The following is a 22,323-nucleotide window of genomic DNA, read 5'->3' as shown; positions in this document are numbered from 1 at the left end:
AGTATAAAAGTTATAGAGTAGTGATAGCTTCCTGTAATCCTATCTTTTAAGAAGGAGAGATAGGAGAATCAGGAATCAGGTCATCCTCAGCTATATAGTAAGCCCAAGGCCAGCCTGAGCTACATGAGACTTTATTTGACACAACTTTACAAGATATATATTAAAAAGAGAGTTTAACACTAGAATTGGAAAGAGAAACACAAAAAGTAGGGAGATGGCTCAGTAAGTAAAATACCTGCCATATTAACATGAGCATTGATCTACATACATATAAATCCAGCCTGAGGATGAAGAGAATGGTCAATCCTGGAGCTCTCTGACCTGCCCCTCTGGCCAACTGGAGATGTCTAGTTCAGTGAAAGACTGCTTCAAAAGAATTTAATAAGATGAGGAGCAATAGAGGGATATCAGACAATGGCCTCAGCCTTTCACATGTACATATATATGCACAGGCACATCACACAATACATACACACAAACACACACACAGTAAAAATAAAAACATGAGTGCAAAAATGTTGCATTGTAAAGATACAGACTTGTGCAGCCTAACATCATTCATAGAACCTAAGTTCTTCTAATTAACTTTGCCTGAAGATGAAAAGAATACATGAGACAGAAATGTCAAGTTTCCTCACAGCCTGTGACATTAGGACTGATGTTCAGCTTAGTCCTACCACTTTTATATGTTACTAAAATTCAGTCCCCTAAAACCCTCAAACAGAAGACATTGTCTTAGAAGAGAAACACTGTCTTGGAACTGGGGAAGAAGACAAATGTCCTTCTTACAGAACCAGTCTCTGGTCAACATCCCAAGAGACAAAGTCAATGGAATCTGTGAGGACCAGTGAGTGTTCCCAAATAGCCCATCTTTTATATATGGTGGGACTAATGGCTCCAGCAGCATATGTAGCAGAGGATGGCCTAATTAGTCATCAATGGGAGGAGAGGCCCTTAGTCCTATGAAGGTTCTATGCCCCAGTATAAGGGAATGCCAGGGCCAGGAAGTGGGAGAGGGTGGGTTGGTGAGCAGGGGGAGGGGGATGGGAACAGGTTTTTTATTTTATTTAATTTTTTTCCCTTTTTTTTCAGAGAGGAAACCAGGAAAGGAGATATCATATGAGGTAAATAAAGGAAATATCTAATAAAAACTAACCAACTAACTAAATAACTAAGTAAATAACTAAATAAGTAACTAACTAAATAAAGTAGTAAATGCCTGATTGAAAAAAATAAAGATTGTAGATGGCAGAACTAGTAAATATGACAATGTCCTGACTAGCTATCCCATGGGGAAAGACAGGATCATTGACCATGATATCCTCTTCAAATAGCTTGAGCTGCTGTTGTTAATATGTTCTTGTTCTTGACACTCACACCTAATCTATCTTATCTGTCTTTCTCATTTTCACTGTATTGGGTGAAGAGAGCTCTTGCTTGGTAACAGCTCCCATGGAATGTGGTAACTGAGGAGAAGAGTAAGAGAGAAGGATAGAAAAAGGGAGCGGGAAGGAGAGGGAGAGAAGGAGGAGGTGAGATAAAATCCAAAAAGTTGGAAAAACAATAAACTGTGAGCTGTCAAGAAATCTTGTACCCATATATGAATCTTAACTGGATACAATATTTTATTTTATTCATGTCTAGAAGTAACAAATCAGATGGGAACAATTGCTCAACACCAAGGTTTACTCCCTTCCATCTAGAATAATGGGACATCAACCCCCATCAGAGTTTCTTTGCCAACTGCCAGTTAATAATGCAGCAGCAACTATTAATCTTCTGTAGCTAGAGTGGTAGAATCGACTGTGTAGTATTTTACCAAGGAAGGGGTTGCCTACTGCCTGTCAACAGCACTGATTGGCAACTGCTTATCTGAATACTGAAACACAGCAAGCAAGATGAGTCACATGCCAGGCCTTCCAACCTGAGCTAGAGAATGGTTCTTTTTTTTTTTTTTAATTCAATATTTTCTTTATTTACATTTCAAATGTTTCCCATTTTCTCTCCCTCCTGGAAACACCTTATCACATCCTCCCCCCACCCTGCTTCTTGGAGGGTGTTCCTCCACCCACCTCCCCACTCCCACCTCCCCACCCTTGATTTCCCCATACTGGGGCATCTATGGAGCCTTCACAGGACCAAAGACCTCTCCTCCCATTGATGCATGACAAGGCCATCCTCTGTTACATATGCAAGTCAAGCCATCTACACTCCTTTGTTGATGGCTTAGTCCCTGGGAGTTCTGGGAGATCTGGTTGGTTGGTATTGTTGTTCTTCCTATGGGGTTGCAAACCCCTCCAATTCCTTCAGTCATTTCTCTAACAACTCCATTGAAGACCCCATGCTCAGTCCAGTGGTTGGCTGCGAACATCCACTTCTGTATTTGTAAGGCTCTGGCAGGTCCTCTCAGGAGACAGCCATATCAGGCTCCTTTCAGCATACACTTCTTGGCATCCACAATAGTGTCTGGGTTTGTTAACTATATGGGATAAATCACCAGGTGGGCCAGTATCTGCATGGTCTTTCCTTCATTCTCTGCTTTATACTTTATCTCCATATTTGCTCCTGTGAGTATTTTGTTCTCCTTCTAAGAAGGCCCAAAGCACCCACACTTTGGTCTTCCTTCTTATTGAGCTTCATGTGGTCTGTGAATTGTATTCTGGCTATTTGGCACTTTTTGGGCTAATATCCACTTATCAGTGAGTGCATACCATATGTGTTCTTTTGTGATTGGGTTACCTCACTCAGGGTGAACTCGAGAAAGGTTCTTTACTTGAATTGATAAAGGAACTGTTTTCCAGAGGCTCAAGCATGACTACTAACCACAAATGATTCTTTTTGACTTCTGGAAGCTGCCACTCTCCTCTTTTAGAGAGCTCCAGGGTCCAGGATTCCATTCCAAAAGAGTCTAAGCCTCTCTTGGTTATTAATCTATATGCTCATCTCTCTGTCTTTCAATCACTTTGTCAGTCTCAAATTAATTTGTCTGTAATTGCTGTCAAAATTGTTGAGATAAAGGTCCTCTCTTATTTTATTAATCATTCCATTTGTTTACATCTCAAGTGATATCCCACTTCCTGGTTCCCCTTCCACAAGTCCCCATCCCACAACCTTCCTTTTCTCCCTCCTCTTTGCCTCAGGAGGACTACACTCACATAATTCTTTTAAAAAGTTGCTAGAATTAAGCCTAATGTCCTTTCATAGATTTGAAAAATTAAGCATCAAAATATAAAGAGCTCTACAAAATATACTAATCACATTGGATGATTAACAGCATATGATATCAACTGAATGGATGATTGACTGAATGGTTTGTCCCAAAAGGCAGACATAACTCCATCTCCTGTTCTTAACCCTCAGCCCACTCCTTCTTCATTTAATATTTAAAATTAATATCTCTTCTTCTCACAGTGTCTGTTAGTCACAAACAGCTTGAGAGTTACAACTGGAATGAGGAGGGTATTAGCACACAGTTTATTGCATACTCTATTTTGCCATGTTATTACCTAGATCCAGATATCTTTACACAACATGGACATCTCAGTTCCCCGTCAGGACATCAAACAGGCCTAGAGGGTTAAGGAACTTGCCTAACTGAGCACAGTTAATTGACTTTAGACTGGATATTGATCTTTACATTGTTGGTTCTATATTTGGTCCGGAAAAAAATAAAGTTCAGGCTATCTCAAGTAGCTGCCTTCACAGTCAGAAACGAGATTTGTGTCTAAGAGATAACTGAGATGCTTGAAACAGCTCTGCATTCTGTAGCCATGCAGACAAATACACTCATATCACAGTAGTTTTAAGGATCCCCTGTGGTCCTCTGCTCCCATCTCATAGACCTTGCTATTGGATCAGCAAGAATTTTTTAAAAAGAGCATTTAACTGAAGCATCTCACAGCAAGCAAGCGAGACCTCTAATCTCCCCAGGAGACAGACTCCATCACATCACTGAAGCCTGCTGGAAACGTGACAGTAATGACAAGTAGGAGCTGTATAGCTGCCATTCCCCTCTGCTGACATTACAAATATAAAGTCTCTCCTTTCCCAAAAAGTTCATTTGCTTGATCTATGGAGCTAAGGCTAGATATTTATTATCATTCTAGCATCAGATTCTGGCAGGAAGCAGTGGGTCTGTTAGCTTTGCACAAGAGAACATATTCTAGTAAAGATAAGCCAGCCCTATTCTCCCAATCCTTACTCCACCCCACTCTCCACTTAGTACCCACACATTTACAACCTACAAGGGCACAATCTGGTTATATACAGGTCCCTAATCTAATTGTCAAGGATAGAAGAGGCCAGAGAAGCCTCCCACGAAACAACAGGGAGGATAGCTAGAGTTTAATTATTGCATATGCTGAATAGTGGGAAAATTTTGAGGTTGTAAATAAATGATACCATGGAAAGGAAAGCAGATCTCAGCTCACTAGGACATAGCTTGCTGAGAACTCAATTTTCCAGGAGATTTATGACAATTTCTATGTCTATGATCATTTTGGACAGTTACTATGACTGTCAAAGAAATGCAGGAAGGAGGGGGACACTTCATTGCCATTATTCCACTTATAATTGAGACCTCAGTTCTCTGTCACCCTCTTCAAAGGCTTCACAAGAAATCATTTGTTTTGTTATTAGTCTCTTCCCAAAGTCTGTCTCTATCCTGTGGAATTGGTAAAGTGCCATGCACATAGCAGGAGCTTGGAAATTACAAGTAACTTAATGAGAATATTAGTCTCCTTCTTGCATTCTGATAACACATAGTGAAGCTGGATTGACTATTTTCCATCCTAATTTTCTTTTCTCCTCTTTTGCAAAGTATGAAGAGGGTAACAGTTTCTACTCAATTGGTAACCTCACATTTCAACACAATATTTTATTAAATAGACAAATTATTTAGTTGTTTCTTGGGCAGAATGTTAGTAAGTGGCTTCTAATGTAATTCAAATTTTAACATTCTAATATACAGAAAACAAGTTCTCATCCAACATGGCACTCGATAAATATGCAATCAAGTTGAGAACTAAGATGAATACTGATTAAACGATTATAGAGTTTATACAATTCAACACACTGAATTGTAATTAGACACTAGGTAATTTGGTAATTTTGTACCCTGCCATATTTAAACAAAATCAATGGGAAACAAGGTCTAGGAAGGTAATTATTTTAAGTAAATTGGACACAGTATGTGTCCCTAGAAAGAGATTTTTGATATGGTCTCTTTATGTTCCATTTACCTCCCTCCTTCCCAGTTTCTGGACTGATTAAAACTCCAAGTACATTTCTCAGTTTAAATTAGCATTGAAGTCAACAGGAATTTTTCATTCCTGCAGAGATCACCTGGAAAGAAGCCATCAAAATTAAGAACAGTTCACAGCTAATAGCAGCTAGTTGTTTTGTTTCTGAAAATGAAGTCCTGTGATCAGCAAAATTTAAGGGAGTGGAAGGTTTTGATTCATTAGCAACTCATAACACTTCTCTACATTCAATTTGCTGATTTGGTGTATTCTTCCCTACCATGAGAGATATGCTGGGAAGCAAGATACCCCAGTGGGGTAAGAGTGTCCATATAACTTGGGAGTGGCAAAATCCAGGGAAGTAAGTTATGTACTTAATTAAAAGGAAATTATTGCAGCCAATACCCTCAAGGTCCTACTGCTACTGTCCATACAAGACAGTGTTCAATAGGAAAAAGGTCCTACGGCTTCTGTCTATATAAGACAGCACTTAATAGGAAGAGACTAACATGGGCACTCAAATACAAACTTATATGTAGCCTCTCTACCTACAACAGTGTTTCTTCATTCATATCCAAAATCCATGGTGTTTCTAGGAAATGTGTGATTCATCAAGGGCAAAGATAGAGAAAAGATCATATATATGAACTGAGTATCAGGCTCACATCTATTTCAAATTTCTAGGAAGGAAGGGAGGGAATTGTGGCTGGAAAATGAATAAGAACAAGCCACACACACACACACACACACACACACACACACACACACACACAACTATACCATGTTGAAACATTTTGTGTGGTAGGTTTGAATTTTAATTAAAATAAGTCTGGAGATACACTTCAGTGATAGAGATCTTCTATTGTGGACAACACCCTAGATTTGATCACCACCCTAAACCCATCAAACAAAAGAAGGAAAATCTATAATGTCAACATCATACAGAAATTGCTACGTATTGAAAGAGACCACACATCTTTTATTTCATGAAGCATACATTTAAAGAGTGGTGTTGGAATTACAGTAAAATGAAGTCATATGCCTTGTTCTTCCTGAATTTATTAGCACATGTTAAATAATTCTAAAAAGGCTATTATGTCAGTATTATAGATATTATCAAGATTTCTGGAATCATTACAGTGGTAAAAATCCTACCACAGTGGATGAAAATTGAGAAATAACAGTTCAAATAGTTATACTAAGACAAAGAATCCAGTAAACATGTAGTTTAAAATTATTTCAGCCCTAATATATTTCAGCTAATGAATAGTGTAAGTATATTAGAGCATACTTATCCATTTATCTGTGAGATAGTCATTTATTTATGTTATCTCCACAGCACTCATGGTATCCAAGTATTTCACAGATACATGCTTTCATTTTTTCTCTTGGTTACATAGCAAGTATTATAATATCTTGACCATGCCATATATGTATACATATATGTATACATATAAATTTAAAAAAACTATGCTGAAAATATGATTTATGAGTTTGTATTCCCACCAGTAGATTATGGGGCTTCAAATTGAATGATATCCTTAACAATATTTGGTATTAGCCTACAAGTTTGTAACTGGCAATTTGGATTTTTCTGTGGCAAATATTCAAGCATGTATAGTTATACTCTATCTGTCTTTAGCTTTCATGTCCCGTGGTACTATTAACTTTCCAGTGAGTTTTTGGACAACCATTGCTGGAATCTCATTAGACTAACTACTGAAATTATTTCCCAGGACTTTACAACTTATTTGTTCTCTCATTAATGAATTTTGAGAGCTCTTTTATGTTTTCCATGTCAGTTCTCTGTTGATTATTGTTGGCTCCCTTCCGCCACCTCAGCTCTGCTGCAGAGGACTGACAGCATGCACCTAGAGGTGTCCACCTGTGGGGCTAAACAGTGGCCCGCTACGAACTGATGGTTTGCCTTTGAAAAGAGGAAGTCACACTGAGTCTCAATCGAGCCTACCTGCCTGAGAACTTGCTGACTTGTGAACATGCCTACTTGCCTGAGAACTTTGAGTATCCAGAGACCTTGGCGTCTCATGTCTGCTACCATGTTTATGTTATGTATATGTCTTGTACCTGGAGATTTCGGTTTTGCTTCTTAGCTGTACTTATAAATGTTCAAAATATTCTCAAGTAAATGGAAGCCTTGATAAAGCTACTTGGCCTCCGTATCTCTTTGTTCCTTGACCCTGCTTATTTTCCAGGTCCCTGTTTCAAACCTCCAGCTGAGAAGAACCCAGACCCATGGAGCTGCGACCACTTCAAATGTATTCTTTAAGTCCTTGACTTATGTTTTCCAATCTTTAAAGATATTTTTCAGATGTAAGATAGTGATGAAAACATAACTTACCAATTTTATATTTTATAGTTCACACATTTGGTGTTGCATGTGAGGAATTGTTTTCTAACCTAAAATACTATGTTCTATATGATTTTTACATATAATTTTAGGCTATGTAGATCTATGGTTAATTTGTTTAATTTTTCACATATTGTCTACCTTTTGGCCTATAGATTATCCTGCCTATTATAAATCTTCATTTTTCTCTATCCTTCCAATATCTATGTAAATGTATTTCTCTTTATCTTGTTAAATTGGAAATTAAGCAGCAAAGTTGACCCAGAAAACAGCTGTACTAAAGCTGCATTATCTTCTGCTTTCTGTTCATCCCATGAAATGTCACTGACCTAGTTCAGAAAAGGTAGAAGATGCAGGAGGGGGGAGAAGAGCTAAGCTGCCTGCTCTTAAGCATTGGTAAGTATAAATTTAATATGGAAGCTCTCTGAACAGTATAACATGGGGTCTTTACCTACTGCATGCTTAAATTTCCAGATCCTCAAATTCATCACTCACACTGTCAATATAATCACCCAGCTTTGTGTTCATAACATTTTAATTTTTAAATTAATTGTGCAAAGATTTTTCACATATATAAATTGTCCTTCCATTTAAACAGAATACAGTGATTGTTTCAGTATAGTTTGGGCATTAAACCCTTGCACTTCACATGAGTTTTTCCTCACATTAAAACAGGGACAGAGTATTTAGCAACATCTGGCTGCTTAGTCAAATTAATGCATAATGTGGCTTTTAGCTGTAGGCATAAATGCACAGGGAAGTAAATACAATAAGGAGACAGAATGAAGTAAAAACTCTCATCACATAGAGTCCCAAGCAAAAGATGTTTAGAGAGAATTAGAAACAGAAGGAATTTTAAGGGAATAAAAAGTAATTATTTATTATTTACATTTCTAAATACATATATAAGTCTTCATGTACATATACAAGCTTTCTTAGCAAAAGTAAACAAAATAGGACCTCGTGACAATATTTATTTCCCTAAATTGTAAGGTGATTGTAGGTAATATTATATAGCATCTTATACCACCTCTTCTGTTCTCATATTGTCTTTAGCAAGAACTTCAGATGGCAAAAGCTCTTTACCTGATAGAATAACCCAAAATTTTGTTATATGATTGATACAGTGTGCAGTGTTAGGAATAGAACCCACTGAGAAACATCCAAATTCCAAAATTTCCAGTTTAGAGGGATGTGGATCTAGTGGTTTTGTCTGAAATAGGTCCTAGTAATTTTCCACTAACATATATGATAAGGGTTGGTAAAGCTTTCAAATACACTAAGTATGTCTCATGTTACAAACACAATCTTCCCTACCTTTGCTAGGAATCATAATCCATTTTACCTGTTGGTCACAATCACTCAACTGAACAGTACCATAGTTCTTTATTTACTAATTCACAGACATGGGGAGCTTTAATTGGCTAGACAGCAGTTATGGGGAATCTCATACACATTGTATATACAATGAAATACAATCATATCTACCTTTCTCTTCCCCCTTGTAACCCGCTTCTTGTCTCCTCCAAATGCCACCACCTCATAATTTCATATCTTTGCTTTTAGTAATGCACTAAATCCAATTAGGATTGCCCAAGTGTCCATGACAGCAGGACCATCCATGGGATCATAGGGAGCATACCAAAACATACTTAAAGGCTGGAGAATCTTAGAACTTAAAATGAGGGCATTTAATAGAAATGTATGCATTAATGTATAACCTTTACTTAATGAAGGCATAGGAAGTCTCTGTCACGAGCCAGGAAGGTGGACTGGTCAGTTCCAGGAACAGGATAGCGGTCAGCTATTAAGAAGATAACATTGCCCAGAATAAGGAACAGGACAGTGGTCAGTCATTAAGAAGATAGCATTGACCAAATCACATTCCTCTAGACAATGATTGAGCATAATGACTTCCTTGTGATCTGGCTCAACTAGGTAGTGGGTTCCTTCGGAATTTTCCATTGTTCTCTTGTTATGTTTCCTTGGTAACCTTTTTCACCCCCCTAGTTTGTGGTTTTTCCCTTTAAATACCACTTACTCCTCGTGCTCGTGGTTGAACCCCTCTGGCCTGCCAGGCTATGAGTTCGACCCCAGATCTGGAATAAATCTCATGTGATTGCAGCAAGTTTGGTCTCTCATGAGACATTGGGTGGTCGCATCATCCCGAGACTTGAGTAAGGATCTCCCCAGTTCTGGAGGTCTTTCAATATTAAAAAACTTTCTCAAAAACCAATTATTCTCCCTCCTCCAGTAATGATCTATGCTCATTAGTTTCTAAGAATAGGGTGGGATATAGAGATTATCTACTCTATTGCAACAAATTTTGGATGGCTTGATTTTTGTGTAAGTCTTGTGCAGGTCACCAGAGCTGCTGTGAGTTCATTATTCTTACACATATGTCAGGCCCTGACAACAGCATTTCACAGCCCTCCTCTCTACCCTCCAGAAATCACTTCTTCATTCTCACTGTTCTCTAAGCATTGATGGTGACAATGATGCGAGGTGATAATATAGAAGTCAGTACCATTTAGATGTGAGCACTAAGTCCCTACATTTACTGTCAAAAGAAGCTTCTCTGAGTAAGCCTGAGGGCAGTCAAGAGTCATGGGCATAAATATAACTATTTAGAAGGTAGATCAACAGCATAACCATTTAACAAACTAAAATTAGCATGTTCTACCCTAGGGCCTATGATTTCTATACCCATGAGCTGTTGGCCAGGATTACAATATCAGTCATGAAAATCCAAACAGATTAGATAAGCTATAACAGCTGCGCCACTGTTGTAGGCACATTTTGCCTAGTTGGTTAATATTGCAGCATATAGAGCCTAGTACTTGATAAAACCAAAGACTCCGTTTGTTTCCCCAAAGCCCACATAACAGATTCTGGCATCATGAAATCCTACCAGCAGGACAGAAGTATTCGTAGTATTCAATACAATGTATCAGACCAATTCTACTGTTTCCTTTTGTTCTAGCTTTCATGATTTCCCCCCTTACTGGTACGTAAAAGATGTTTAGCTTTTCTCTGAGTATTGATGAAAAAATTTTACTTACCTAAGTTTTTTCTAAACCAAATATTCTTATAGATAAATTACTTTACACATACATTGCCTTATTTACAGTATTTTACATGCAGCTAGTATATATTAAACATCTGTCATGGACATGCTGTTTCTATTTTAAAATATAGTATCAAACTGCTCTCAGTAGTGATTCTTTCAAATTTCTTCTCCCATAAAAATGACAAGTGTCTATTTACTCAAGCCACAACCAAAATAAGTGGTTTGTAGCTGAACATTCCATATTTTTGTTATTCTAATAACTATAAAATGTTATCACATTATAACTTCAATATACAATAATATCTTGATATGATATTAATATATTAATGATAAATACTACAAATGATTAAGAGACCTTTAAATTTTGCTGTAGTATTCATTTTCTGAGTTTAGTATTTGTCCATTGGGCTAGTAAATATTCACAACAAACTAAGAAAATTAACAAATTTTGTACATGAAATATTTTCAAATTCATATATCTCCTTCATGTAGTATTTTTAGGACTCTAAGGTGGTAATCTTAAAAACAGATTTTCACAGTCTTTTTTTTTTTTTGAGAATGAACTGAAGTGCTAAGTACAGGATGAATGTGGAAGGAATCGGAAATTAGTCAACTGGTCACATTTCCAAGAAATCATATTTGCAGAGAATATGACCAATTCTTTCCTATCTCTATAAAAATGCTGCAAAGAAAGAAAAAATATATTTCTCCATTCTTAGTAGAGAATAATGCCTCCTAGGTGAGAACTTGGGATCTATATTTCAGAGAAGTCATTGAAAGCACAGGCTGGGGAATCCTAGCCACTGTAACCTGCTAAGACCACAATAGACCATGATACTCCCAACAAACTTCCTAATAGGATGAGATGAAATAGTCACTTAAACTCTAGGATATTCTCTGTCTAGACTCTCAATCCCAATACCTAGTAATGAGAACATTAGACAATTTACAATCAATAAAACTGACAAATAAATCTGACAACTGTCAGATACTCAAGATTATGAGATAAAATATAGTAAAAAAAACCTGGTATATATTAGAAGAGTCTAAATACAAATAACATCTATATGCAGTATCTTAGATATGTCTAGAAAGAAGAATACATAAGTGAGAAAATGTTAAACTCAGAATGTAATGTGAAGTCACTGTCTACCACAGTATTTGGTTTTTGTAGTATTATATATAACAGTACTTCTTTTATGAACTTTTGTTCACCTTAATTAGTTACATATATGTCTAAAATTGTAATATCCCTTTGGTGAATTGTTTATTTCTAAATGTTAGACATTATCTCTGGGGTCAATAGGATATTGCCTGTATGTATGTGATTTCAGGGAAGATTGCTTGGAATTGGATAAGAAATTGGAACCCTCTTCCTAAGGAAGAATATTTTGTCCTATTTTCAGGATTCCTTAGTTGCCTGTAGTTCTTTGCTTACTTCTGGGACCCAATGAGTTTTGCTTTCCATGTTAGCTTGCCTGTTGTGTCCATACTATTTTGTAACATGTTTCTTTTATAACTAATACTATGTAAACATCTTTCTATGTCTATGTGATCTTCTCCATTATTTTAATGCATTTAATATAAGTTGAATTTATGTTTTCTATGTGTTATGTCAGGCTGTATCTAGCTAATCTCTACCACAAGTAAGAGGTAGCTTGTATTTGTCAATAATTTAAAGAAATGGTGATTTTTTTTTTTAGACATGTTTTTTCTGTATAACCCTGGATGTCCTGGAATTCACTCTGTAGACCAGGCTGGCCTCAAAGTCAGAAATCCACCTGCCTCTGCCTCCCAAGTAGTGGGATTAAAGGCGTGAACCACCACTGCCTGGCAAAGAAATGGTGAAAATTCTTAAATCACGATTTCTTTTTTAGGTTTCACAAACATTAAATTCATGGAAGTAACTTGTGTGATATTGGGTTTATTTCAAAAGCTGTCTTTAGATGCTTCCAACCTGTCACATTGAATGGGCTCAGAGTTTCCAGTTCCCTCAAAAAATAAGCATTATATTTACTTATCACAGTAGTAAGTGCAAATGCTTATTTTTTTATTTTTGTGATTATTGCTAAAATGGGTGATTTTGGATGAAGTCAGTTACTTTACAAACTTATTTTTACTGAAAACATTTATGCTTTATAACATGTTTGTATATGTATGCATGATAAAATAGTCAAAGGAATTAATGTATTCATCATTGTACACAACTACATTTTGTGCATAGTAATGTTACTGAAAATATGACATTTCTGGTATATGATAAGATATTAAATAAAATCCTCATGCTGTATGTAAGATGTTTCCATTCAGCTTATTCTCTTTCTAAACATTATCCATCCTCTACTTTCAAAGTTATTATCACTTTAGTGTCAGTATGCATGAAGACTGTCTCAAAGAATTCCCTTCCATGTCTCTAAAAATAGCAAAAGTCACATTCCTAAGCTCCTTTGAATAGTGATATAAGATGTTCCATAGAAAACTCTGACAAGTTGCATCTCACTGAGCAGAGAAGATACTTTTGAAATCCAACCCCATTTATCATTGGGCACTTGGAAGCACATTTAAAAATAAATCAAGACTCTTCAGTGCAGAGAAGAAAAACATTGTTTCAGATGGAATTTAAATGTATTCTTGGAAAGATATATTTAGGTTATGAGGTGACCTCTGGAAGGCATATATGGTATATCAAATATCTTCTCCAGGCAAAAATGGGTGTGAATTGCTTTTGGAATGGAAGTACTAATAATCAAGGCATGAAGTTTAACTGTAATATTTTTTGGTTCTCAGCCAACTGACTCTGAGTTTCCTACCAGGTATTTCACTTTGAAATAAGCCACACTTCTTTCAGCTCATACCGTAGTGTCAATGCAGTTCTATCATTTGTAAAACAGTAAATTATAAAGGATTAGACATGAATAATCTATCCCAAATTTGCTATATGATGCTTTGGGTTGCCCAATAATGGTGTAATGCATCTCCCTTTTAAAAAATAAGTATATTTTTAAAACAACATGTGTATTTAAAATATACAATTTAATGATTCCATAGCTCCATATATTGAGAAATGTTGAATTCAAACTATTTAGTGTATTTGTCACTTCAAGTGACTACTATTGTGGGGGGCAGGGATTAGAGTACTTAATATCTTATAGTCTATCAGCAAATTTCCTGTATACAAAAAATGTATACATTAAAATCATATTTAGCATATAAAATTTCCAGAGCCTATTCATCCTGTGTAACTGAGACTTTGTTTCCTGTCGCAAACATTTCCCCATATATCCTTAGTGGACAAAATAAGTCTCTGCTTCATTAAGTCAATATTTTTATGCTCCATGTATGAACAGTTTGCAGTACGTGTCTTACCTTACTGATTATATCTTTCTGGTTCAGCTAAGTTATCACGTGGGCAAGATTTCCTTTTTACAGATAAACAATGTCCCATTTTATATGTACATGGAAATATAAAATAAAGATCTGTATGTAGATATCACTTTTCCTTTATCCATTCAACATGAATAGAGATTTAAGTTGCTTCTATACCATGAATACATCTACAATAAAATATGGATCAGATACCTGTCATTTAAATGATTTTAAGTCATTTGAAGATGAATTTAAAAGCTATTTGACACTTGCAAGGGAAAACAAAACTCTTCTAACCAGATATTCCCAAGGGTGAAACAGTCAAATATTATGCAAGTAATAAACTACTATCTATTTGGATCTGCACCATGAGGTTCTATACCAGAATTCATAGCTGCCACTGTTAATGGGGGCAAAGCTTTAAGTTAAATAAGTCATAGGCCCAATGGAAGAGAATAATTTTATTATATTGCTCAGTGAACAGAATATTTAATTGACTCTTAACAGTTTATTGTTTATACCTATGTATCAGTGCATCTCTAAATTCTCATTATGAAAGCGTCTCCTTGCACTCAATTACAATTAAAACATATGCCAACCATCACATGATCAACCTGCAGATAATAAGAGGCTGTGGAATTCTCACCCTGAAAGGGGACATACATAACATCCCATCCAATGCTCAAAGGTTTTCTAGGACATGGGGAAGAAACATTTTAAGGACCAGAAGATATGGACAACACCAAGGAAGAAGTTCCCAGCCACAACAGTTATACCTGTACATATGAACCCACAATGACTGTGACAACATTGTGCAAGACCTGCACAGACTCAAACTAGACAAGATCACACCATAGAGAGGGGAAGATTCAAACAAAACCCTACCACTTCTATTGATTTATTGGTATTTGATAATTTCAGAGAGAGAGAGAGAGAGAGAGAGAGAGAGAGAGAGAGAGAGAGAGAGAGAGAGAGAGAACTTTCATCAACAATGTGACCCTTGGTAGGTCAGCCATACATCAGGACAACTTCAACTTGAGCAATGCACACTGGACTCAATGAGAGTAAAATAGAAGCAAACTCAAAGTTGATTGAATTGAGAGATGAAGGTCAAAAAGATGAATTTTTTAATTGGTGATTTTATTTATTTACATTTCAAATGTTGTCCTCCTTCCTGGTCACTCCTCCACAACTCCCCCATCCCATCCTCCTTCCCTTTGCCTCTATGAGGGTGCTCATTCACTTATCCATCCATTCCAGTCTCACCACTCTAGCATCCCCTTACACTGGGGCATCAAGCATCCATAGGACCAAGAGCCTCTCCTCCTATTAATGACAAACAAGGCAATCATAAGGTACATATGTTGCCGGAGTCATGGATCTCTTCATATATTCATATATACACTTTGGTTGGTGCTTTAGTCCATGGAAGCTCGGGGGTGGGGTGGGAGGCAGTTAGTAGGTATTTTCTTCCTATGTGGTTGCGATCCCCTGCAGCTCCTTCATTCCTTCCCTTAACTCTTCCATTGGAGTCCTGGGCTCAGTCCAATGGATGGCTGTGAGTATCTGCATCTGTATTATTCAGGTGCTGGAAGAGCCTCTCAGGGGACAGCTATACCAGGTTTCTGTCAGCAAGTGCTTGTTGTTATCAGTCATCATGTGGGGATTTAGTGTCTGCAGATGTGATGGATCCCTAGATGGAGAAGATTCTGAATAGCCTTTCCTTCAGTTTCTGCTCTTTTTTTTTTTTTTTTTTTTTTTTTTGGTCCTGCATTTCCTATAGACAGGAACAATTCTGAGTTAAAATTTCTGAGATGGAATTGTGGACCCATCCCTCAACTGGGGCCATGCTTATCTATTGGAGGTGGTCTGCACAGTTTCTTAAATCAAGAGTAAATTAAGATAAATTAAGAGTACAGATTTTTTTTTCTGTTCTTAAGGCATGATAAATAGAGGCAGAGTCAAAAAGAGTTAAATTACTTGTGTGTAGAACACAATAAGTTGTCATAATCTTTGGCCACACAATATCCAGTATCACCTTTTTAAACCTAAGCACTTATCTACAATACATAAGAATTTTAGATTGAGCTATTGCAAAAGCCAGGCATTTGCCTTCTATTAAACTGAAGTCTAAAGCTGGGAGTATTTGAAAAATACTGTTACTACTTTTATATAGTGATACTGGATGAAAGCTAACCCTTTCCTTCCCATTTCAAGAAAACTCTGCATGCTAACCTTCCAGTCTTGCCTCTGAAGTTGAACTTAAGCCTTCAGTCAGATAGATACCTATTGAAGATCTCGAATTAGACCACAGTAGTCTTACATATGGTTCACACCAAGACATCTGTGGTACCTGAGGTTTTATATAAAACCCATACAGAACTGAAGAATAAAATATGAGTTATACTTTAGTTACTAATGACATCTGTTGAAAGGGAAGCGAAAGGGTGGCAAAAAGGCAAATTGCTGACCCTGTTCTCTGAAAGGGCTTCTGGTTAAAAAATTGATCAACTGGGTAATGTCAAGACAACATAATTTTTATACTAAACAAAATTTAATGTGCTGATTCTATATATTTAGCATAATGAGTATATTCTCAAAGTAATGATTTCTTTTAGTACCTTTTGATTTTTTAATTATATCTTTAGACCTTATATCTAAATATTTAATAATTGAGTTTTTGCATGTGGTGTGAGCTAAGGGTTTAACTTTATTATCTAGCATGTGATAATTCAGTAGAGCCATCTCTGTTTATTGAAAAGATTACTGCTTCCTCATTGGCTGATCTTGACACCCTTGCTGATCATGGATGTGGAGTGTATTTCTGGAACTCAAAAGTCTATCTCGAGACGGGCAGTTGTGTCACTTTAATCCCAGCACTTGGGAGGCAGAGGCAAACAGATTTTTGAGTTTGAGGCCAATCTGGTCTACAGAGTGAGTTCCAGGACAGCCAGGGCTATACAGATAAACCCTGTCTCAAAAAACAAACAAACAAACAAACAAACAAACAAAAAAACGAAAAAAAAATAGTCTATCGTGTTCCTCCATGCATCTATTGTAGAGATACTTCCATGATCTTCATCATTGCCTTCTTTGTGTGATTTTAAACTGAGGCTAGATGAGATTCCATCATCACTCTTCATTCTTAAGATCATTTTGTATACTCTCGAGAGTTTTGTAATACCAGACGAGTTTTAGAAGAGTTTTTGGGTATCTTAGTGTAATTCAATGTTCATAGGGATGAAGACTGGATGTAAAGTGACTTCCTCTGTATGGTGTTGGCCTCTGTCCTGGCAGAAACTTATTAACAATGTTTCCTAAAAGGTTCAAGATAAGAATGAAAAAAGTATCATAATATTCCAGCAATATCCTCATCTTCACAAATTTCCTATAAACAATTGGGGTAGTTCAGTTAACTGAAGTATAGTTACATCACTTATAGAGTTGTATGACTTTACTATATATTTTAGACATAACTTATTTTTTACCCGTATTCACTAAAGATGCTTTTGCTGCTTTTCATTCTGCAGTTATGCTTGGTGTCCTGAGGATCACTTAAGTCAGCATCAAGCACTTAGATCTTACCCACAGATTATTATTTTGACTATTGCCAGTTTGAAGTGGTAGTAAAGCAACTAATTTTTACAGTTATTTTTTAAAGCCAAACTCTCTCAAATCAATATTAAATCTGAGTTCAGGGTACCAGATGGTCCTTTGGAAACTCATTCTATTTACAAGTTACATGTTTCTTCCCATCACAACTAGAGGCAAGCAAGTATCTATCCCTAGGGGCTCCCTAAGAATTCACCATAAGTAGTGACTCAGGAGTTTTTGTTGTTGTTGAAATATGTAAAAAAGGGACTTGCACAGTCCCAACTCTCACCATATCAGGACTGTAATAACTAGAACCAGAGTTATCCAAGAAACTTATAAAATTATTTTTAAAGAGATTCAAGAACTCAGACATAGTGCAGTGAAGAGAAGGCATTACCTGCTACATGAGCTGTCAATTCAACTAGTAATTTCTTACAGCACCTGAAGAATAATCTACAACATTTTGCACTAAAAACAAAGAAAATTCTATTAGTTGCCACTGCTCCAATACTGGCTAAGGAGCGCAGAAACAATAACTGCCTTTGTCCCCTTTCATTTCCCATCCATTAAAAAGAAAGAAAGACTGAACCGATCAAAGGTTGATCATTTCTGAGCTCTGTTTTTTTTTTGTTGTTATTTTGTTTTGCTTTAGAATTAAATGAAAATACAAACCTATAATTCATTTTCATTTCCATATTAGCTTTTCTTTTCAAAACATAAACAAAACATAAGAAATCAGTCTTTGATAAATTTGAGACTGTTGAGCTGTTATTGATTTAAAATGTAACTATCTACTTCTGTGATGCATACACAGTACAAACCCTGCATTCATCATTAAAAACCTCAGTCCTAAGCTAACCACAGCACTGACACACAAAGAACGCCAACTTACCCTAAAGAATGGGAACCTTGTACCAAAAGGTACCCCTTTTACAGCACACTGTCTGTCAGAATACACTATTATTGCTCTTTTTAATGTAGAATGTCAAGGTCATCACTAAATAAAATGCATGGAATGTGATCAAAGAGTGAGTTTGGTTCAAAATTTCACAAGTTAGGGCATTGGGAAAGTGGTAGATTGAAGTAATTCAATTGGGAATCACTTTTATTATCATTAAAATATTTATAGCAACATTGTTGGTGAAGAATGAACCATGTAAATTTATTCATTCTATTGATATTTTAGACTTAGTCTTCAAAGTCTCAACATATCCACAATTTTAATTCAATTGTCAAAAATCTCTTTTTAGTTATCGTTTCACGTAGTGAAAATGTACAAGTCCTTGGAATGTAACTTTTCATAGACAATGCTCAGCATTGAGAAAAACAATGACAGAAGAATCTTTAAAAAGATTCTTGATTGAGTTGAGACTGTTTGCAGCATTGGAATAAAGCATATGGAATTAATTATTGAGATGGACCGAATTCTGCCATTTAAATTTTTTCAGGATGATCTGTTTTTTTTTTTTTTCTATAAAGAAAACTGTGAAAGTTTTGAAATTCTAATTAGTAAATGTACTCAACTATGGTAACACATGGTTGAAGACACAAATCTACAGAAACATAATACATCATAAAACTATTTTAAATCCTTTTTTTTTTTTTTGGTCATTGTAGCCACACTGAGACTCTCAACTAATGCCAAGCAAGCAGTTGCCTCTAATAGATGTCTTTGTCTATAGTGGCTGTCATTGGTATAGTTTTATGCACAAGCAATATACCAAGTACTATTTTTTTTTTTACAAAAAAATGTTCACTCACATCTTTCAGAAAAAAAAAAAAACTCTGTAGAGTCTTTATATCACCATGAAAGTTGAGAGCAAATATGATTTCTATGACAAAATACCAACCAATGCGTACATCCACATTCTTGCATAAGTTTTGAAACTGAATTAAATGAGGTTGCTCTACCAATTAGCCAGACAAGGGACATGGGAACCTATGATAATCAAATCAGGGATTCATTATTTCATTTCATGAGATTTTTTTCTATTTCTGAGCTGTCTAATGTCTAAAAATCAGTTAATTTTTCTAATGTGCAAATTAGCATTTCACTACATTAATTTCCTTTCTATAGAACAGCATTGTTTTCCAGGCTAGGTCTTATAGTGACCTTAAAAGCGTATTTTCTCCTTGTTTGTCTAAAAGTGTATATTGCTTGATATGTAGTCATTCATTTCATGTTGTCTTATAATGCTATGATATTTGCTTCAAATATTTGGTCTTGAAATATCACTAAGATATTCTTAATAATAATAGCTAGAGTTACTGGATGCTTTCCTATAAAAAGAAATTCTGTTGATCATATAAATGTGTTACTGCTCATACAGATTCTGAAGTCATCCTTAACATTTCCCACAAAATATCATCAAAGTTTAAACTTATCTGATTGGATAATTACATAAACTACTCATTACAACTCAATTCTAAAGTAAAATGTATATATTAGAATCCTTTAAGATTTAACCATTTGTTTTTATTCTTCACAAAGCCTTTGTGTATATGATTATACTCTCCCCCACTGTCCTCATTTATCCTCTTCCCCCTCCCTCTAAATCCTTTCCTTCCAAGGAATCCACCTCCTATGCTCATTTCTTGAATGATTGTGGCCCATTCCACTTAGGTTGTCTGCACAAGAATTGGGCTGCACGTTGTTTACTTGAGCAGGATCAATGTGGTTCTGTTGAGTGATATGATTGTGCCTTTCTAGGATTTTGGTTATAATATTATAAAATGATTAAATGACTTTAAAGTATGCAGTACTGCAGTAATAAGAAGCCTCTCTAGCCAGGCACACTAAATTTAGCATGGTGTTTTACATCTTCCACACACATCTTTTCTAAAATTTCAGCTCAGTGCTGGGATAATACTTGTGATTGGCGAGTATAATATTTTGCTATCAGATTATCTAATTCAATAATACTGTTTTAGTAAAATTTTGTTATTTTGGTTATTTATTCTTTGTAGTTCATTAAAGTAACTAGCTTGTTGTTAGTATGAAAAGCAGAAAATGGATATATAAATAGCCTCATTTTCCAAATAAAGAAACCATGGTTTGAAAAACATGAATATTAAAACACTTTGAATGTCTTAGTTGCTTGAATCTTTAATTTTAGCTTTGAACCTTTTATAAAACAAAATGTATTGAATAAACAACACCAGAAGTTCCAAACAAAACCCAGAATTAAGTACCAGAAAATCATTTGAAATGTTTCCCATTGTGTCAAATTTCTTTGAGATGGTAGTAACATTTGCTTTCAAAATAGTTAGGTGCCCTTAGCCACATACACAAGACATATGGACAAGGCAGAGACCTGATAACATGCACAGGGGATCAAATATGTAAAATCAGAGAATTTTATATCCTAAAGCACCAACTACAAAAGTAAACCAAGAGCATGCTTGCTCTCAATTTTCTGGATTAAAAACCCTACTTCTGTTTCTCTGTTGCAGCTAAAGCTTTTTACAGAAACATTCCACATATCTGCAGCTCTCTGTGTAGCCACACTACTCTGCGTATCTACAGCATACCACATATCTTCACCATGCCATATACCTGTGGAACTTCCTGTGTCTGAAGCAATTCGTGTATCTACAGCACACGCTACATGTGCATCTGTGTATTTACTGCACTCTGTGTATCTGTAGCCTCCATGGACATAATCATGGGAGAGCTCCTGTCTGTTCCAAGCCTGAATTTCTGCTCATTATAGCAACCAACACTCTAAAATTCAATGTGGACACTAGTGGATTGAACACACACTTTCAGCAACTGCCTAGGAACCATGGAGACTTGATAATGTTGAGAGTTTCCATGGCAGCAGAAATCACAACGACCACTGGATGCATGACATTGACTTAGAAGAAAGACTTGATCTTCTTTCTTTGGTGGATTATAGCAATCAAGGCTGCTTCCAGTACAACGACTTCCTCCACCTAAGCACCACCTCCTAAAACTTTCATAAATGTACAAAACAGTGCCAACATAGAAGACCAAGCATTAAAACACACAGCCAGTGGGGGATAGTTCACACCTATACCACAATGCTTACTATGCCAAGATCTTGGATAAAGAGGTTAACTTATCAGGTGCCACTCCACAGATTACAGCAAGTGAAACTATCTCCATAACCCAAGTTCTTCCTGAAACTTATAAACTTGTGATTGAAAAAATGAATAAGATAAAGAGCAAGAAGATGAATAGAAGGAAATTTAGCTTTGTAACTACTGTGTCTGCCACAGTTCTCAAAGTGCCTGACTATATACCTCACATCCTTTTCTAGTGATTTATGTAGCAGAGGCAGAGCCTCTGGTCAGGCTTAAATAACTCTTAGACTTTCTCTATCCTTTACTTGTCATTTGGCTTTATTTTTGTTATAGAAAGTTATTTACTCATTAATACAATTCAGTTCACTAATACAAATAACATGCACTGATACTTTGTTTTGTTTTATATTAAGAATAGATGTTTTTCTTGAAACAATATATTCTGATTATGGCTTCTACTTTCTCAACTTCTACCAGGTCTTGTGCAATTTTCTACCCATAACTTTTTTCTCCCTCTCACTGGAAAACAAGCATGTCCCTAAAACAATGATAGTTATTATTATTATTATTATGATGATGAAGAAGAAGAAGAAGAAGAAGAAGAAGAAGAAGAAGAAGAAGAAGAAGAAGAAGAAGAA

The 22,323-nt window shown here is 36.0% G+C and overlaps 1 long non-coding RNA gene across 1 annotated transcript; it reads left to right on the top strand.

Annotated features, from left to right (window-relative positions):
* The first annotated feature begins 1,005 nt into the window (after nt 1–1,005).
* On the top strand, nt 1,006–21,180 carry LOC116080733. The gene is made up of 4 exons (XR_004114579.1): nt 1,006–1,017; nt 1,093–1,124; nt 7,860–8,004; nt 21,092–21,180. It is a non-coding gene; the product is annotated as an uncharacterized LOC116080733 (long non-coding RNA).
* The last annotated feature ends 1,143 nt before the right edge of the window (nt 21,181–22,323 follow it).

Source organism: Mastomys coucha, unplaced genomic scaffold, assembly GCF_008632895.1.
Source record: "Mastomys coucha isolate ucsf_1 unplaced genomic scaffold, UCSF_Mcou_1 pScaffold6, whole genome shotgun sequence".
Lineage (NCBI taxonomy): Eukaryota > Metazoa > Chordata > Mammalia > Rodentia > Muridae > Mastomys > Mastomys coucha.
The sequence above is the reverse complement of the archived record's forward strand: the minus strand, read 5'-3'. Positions and strand labels throughout refer to the sequence as shown.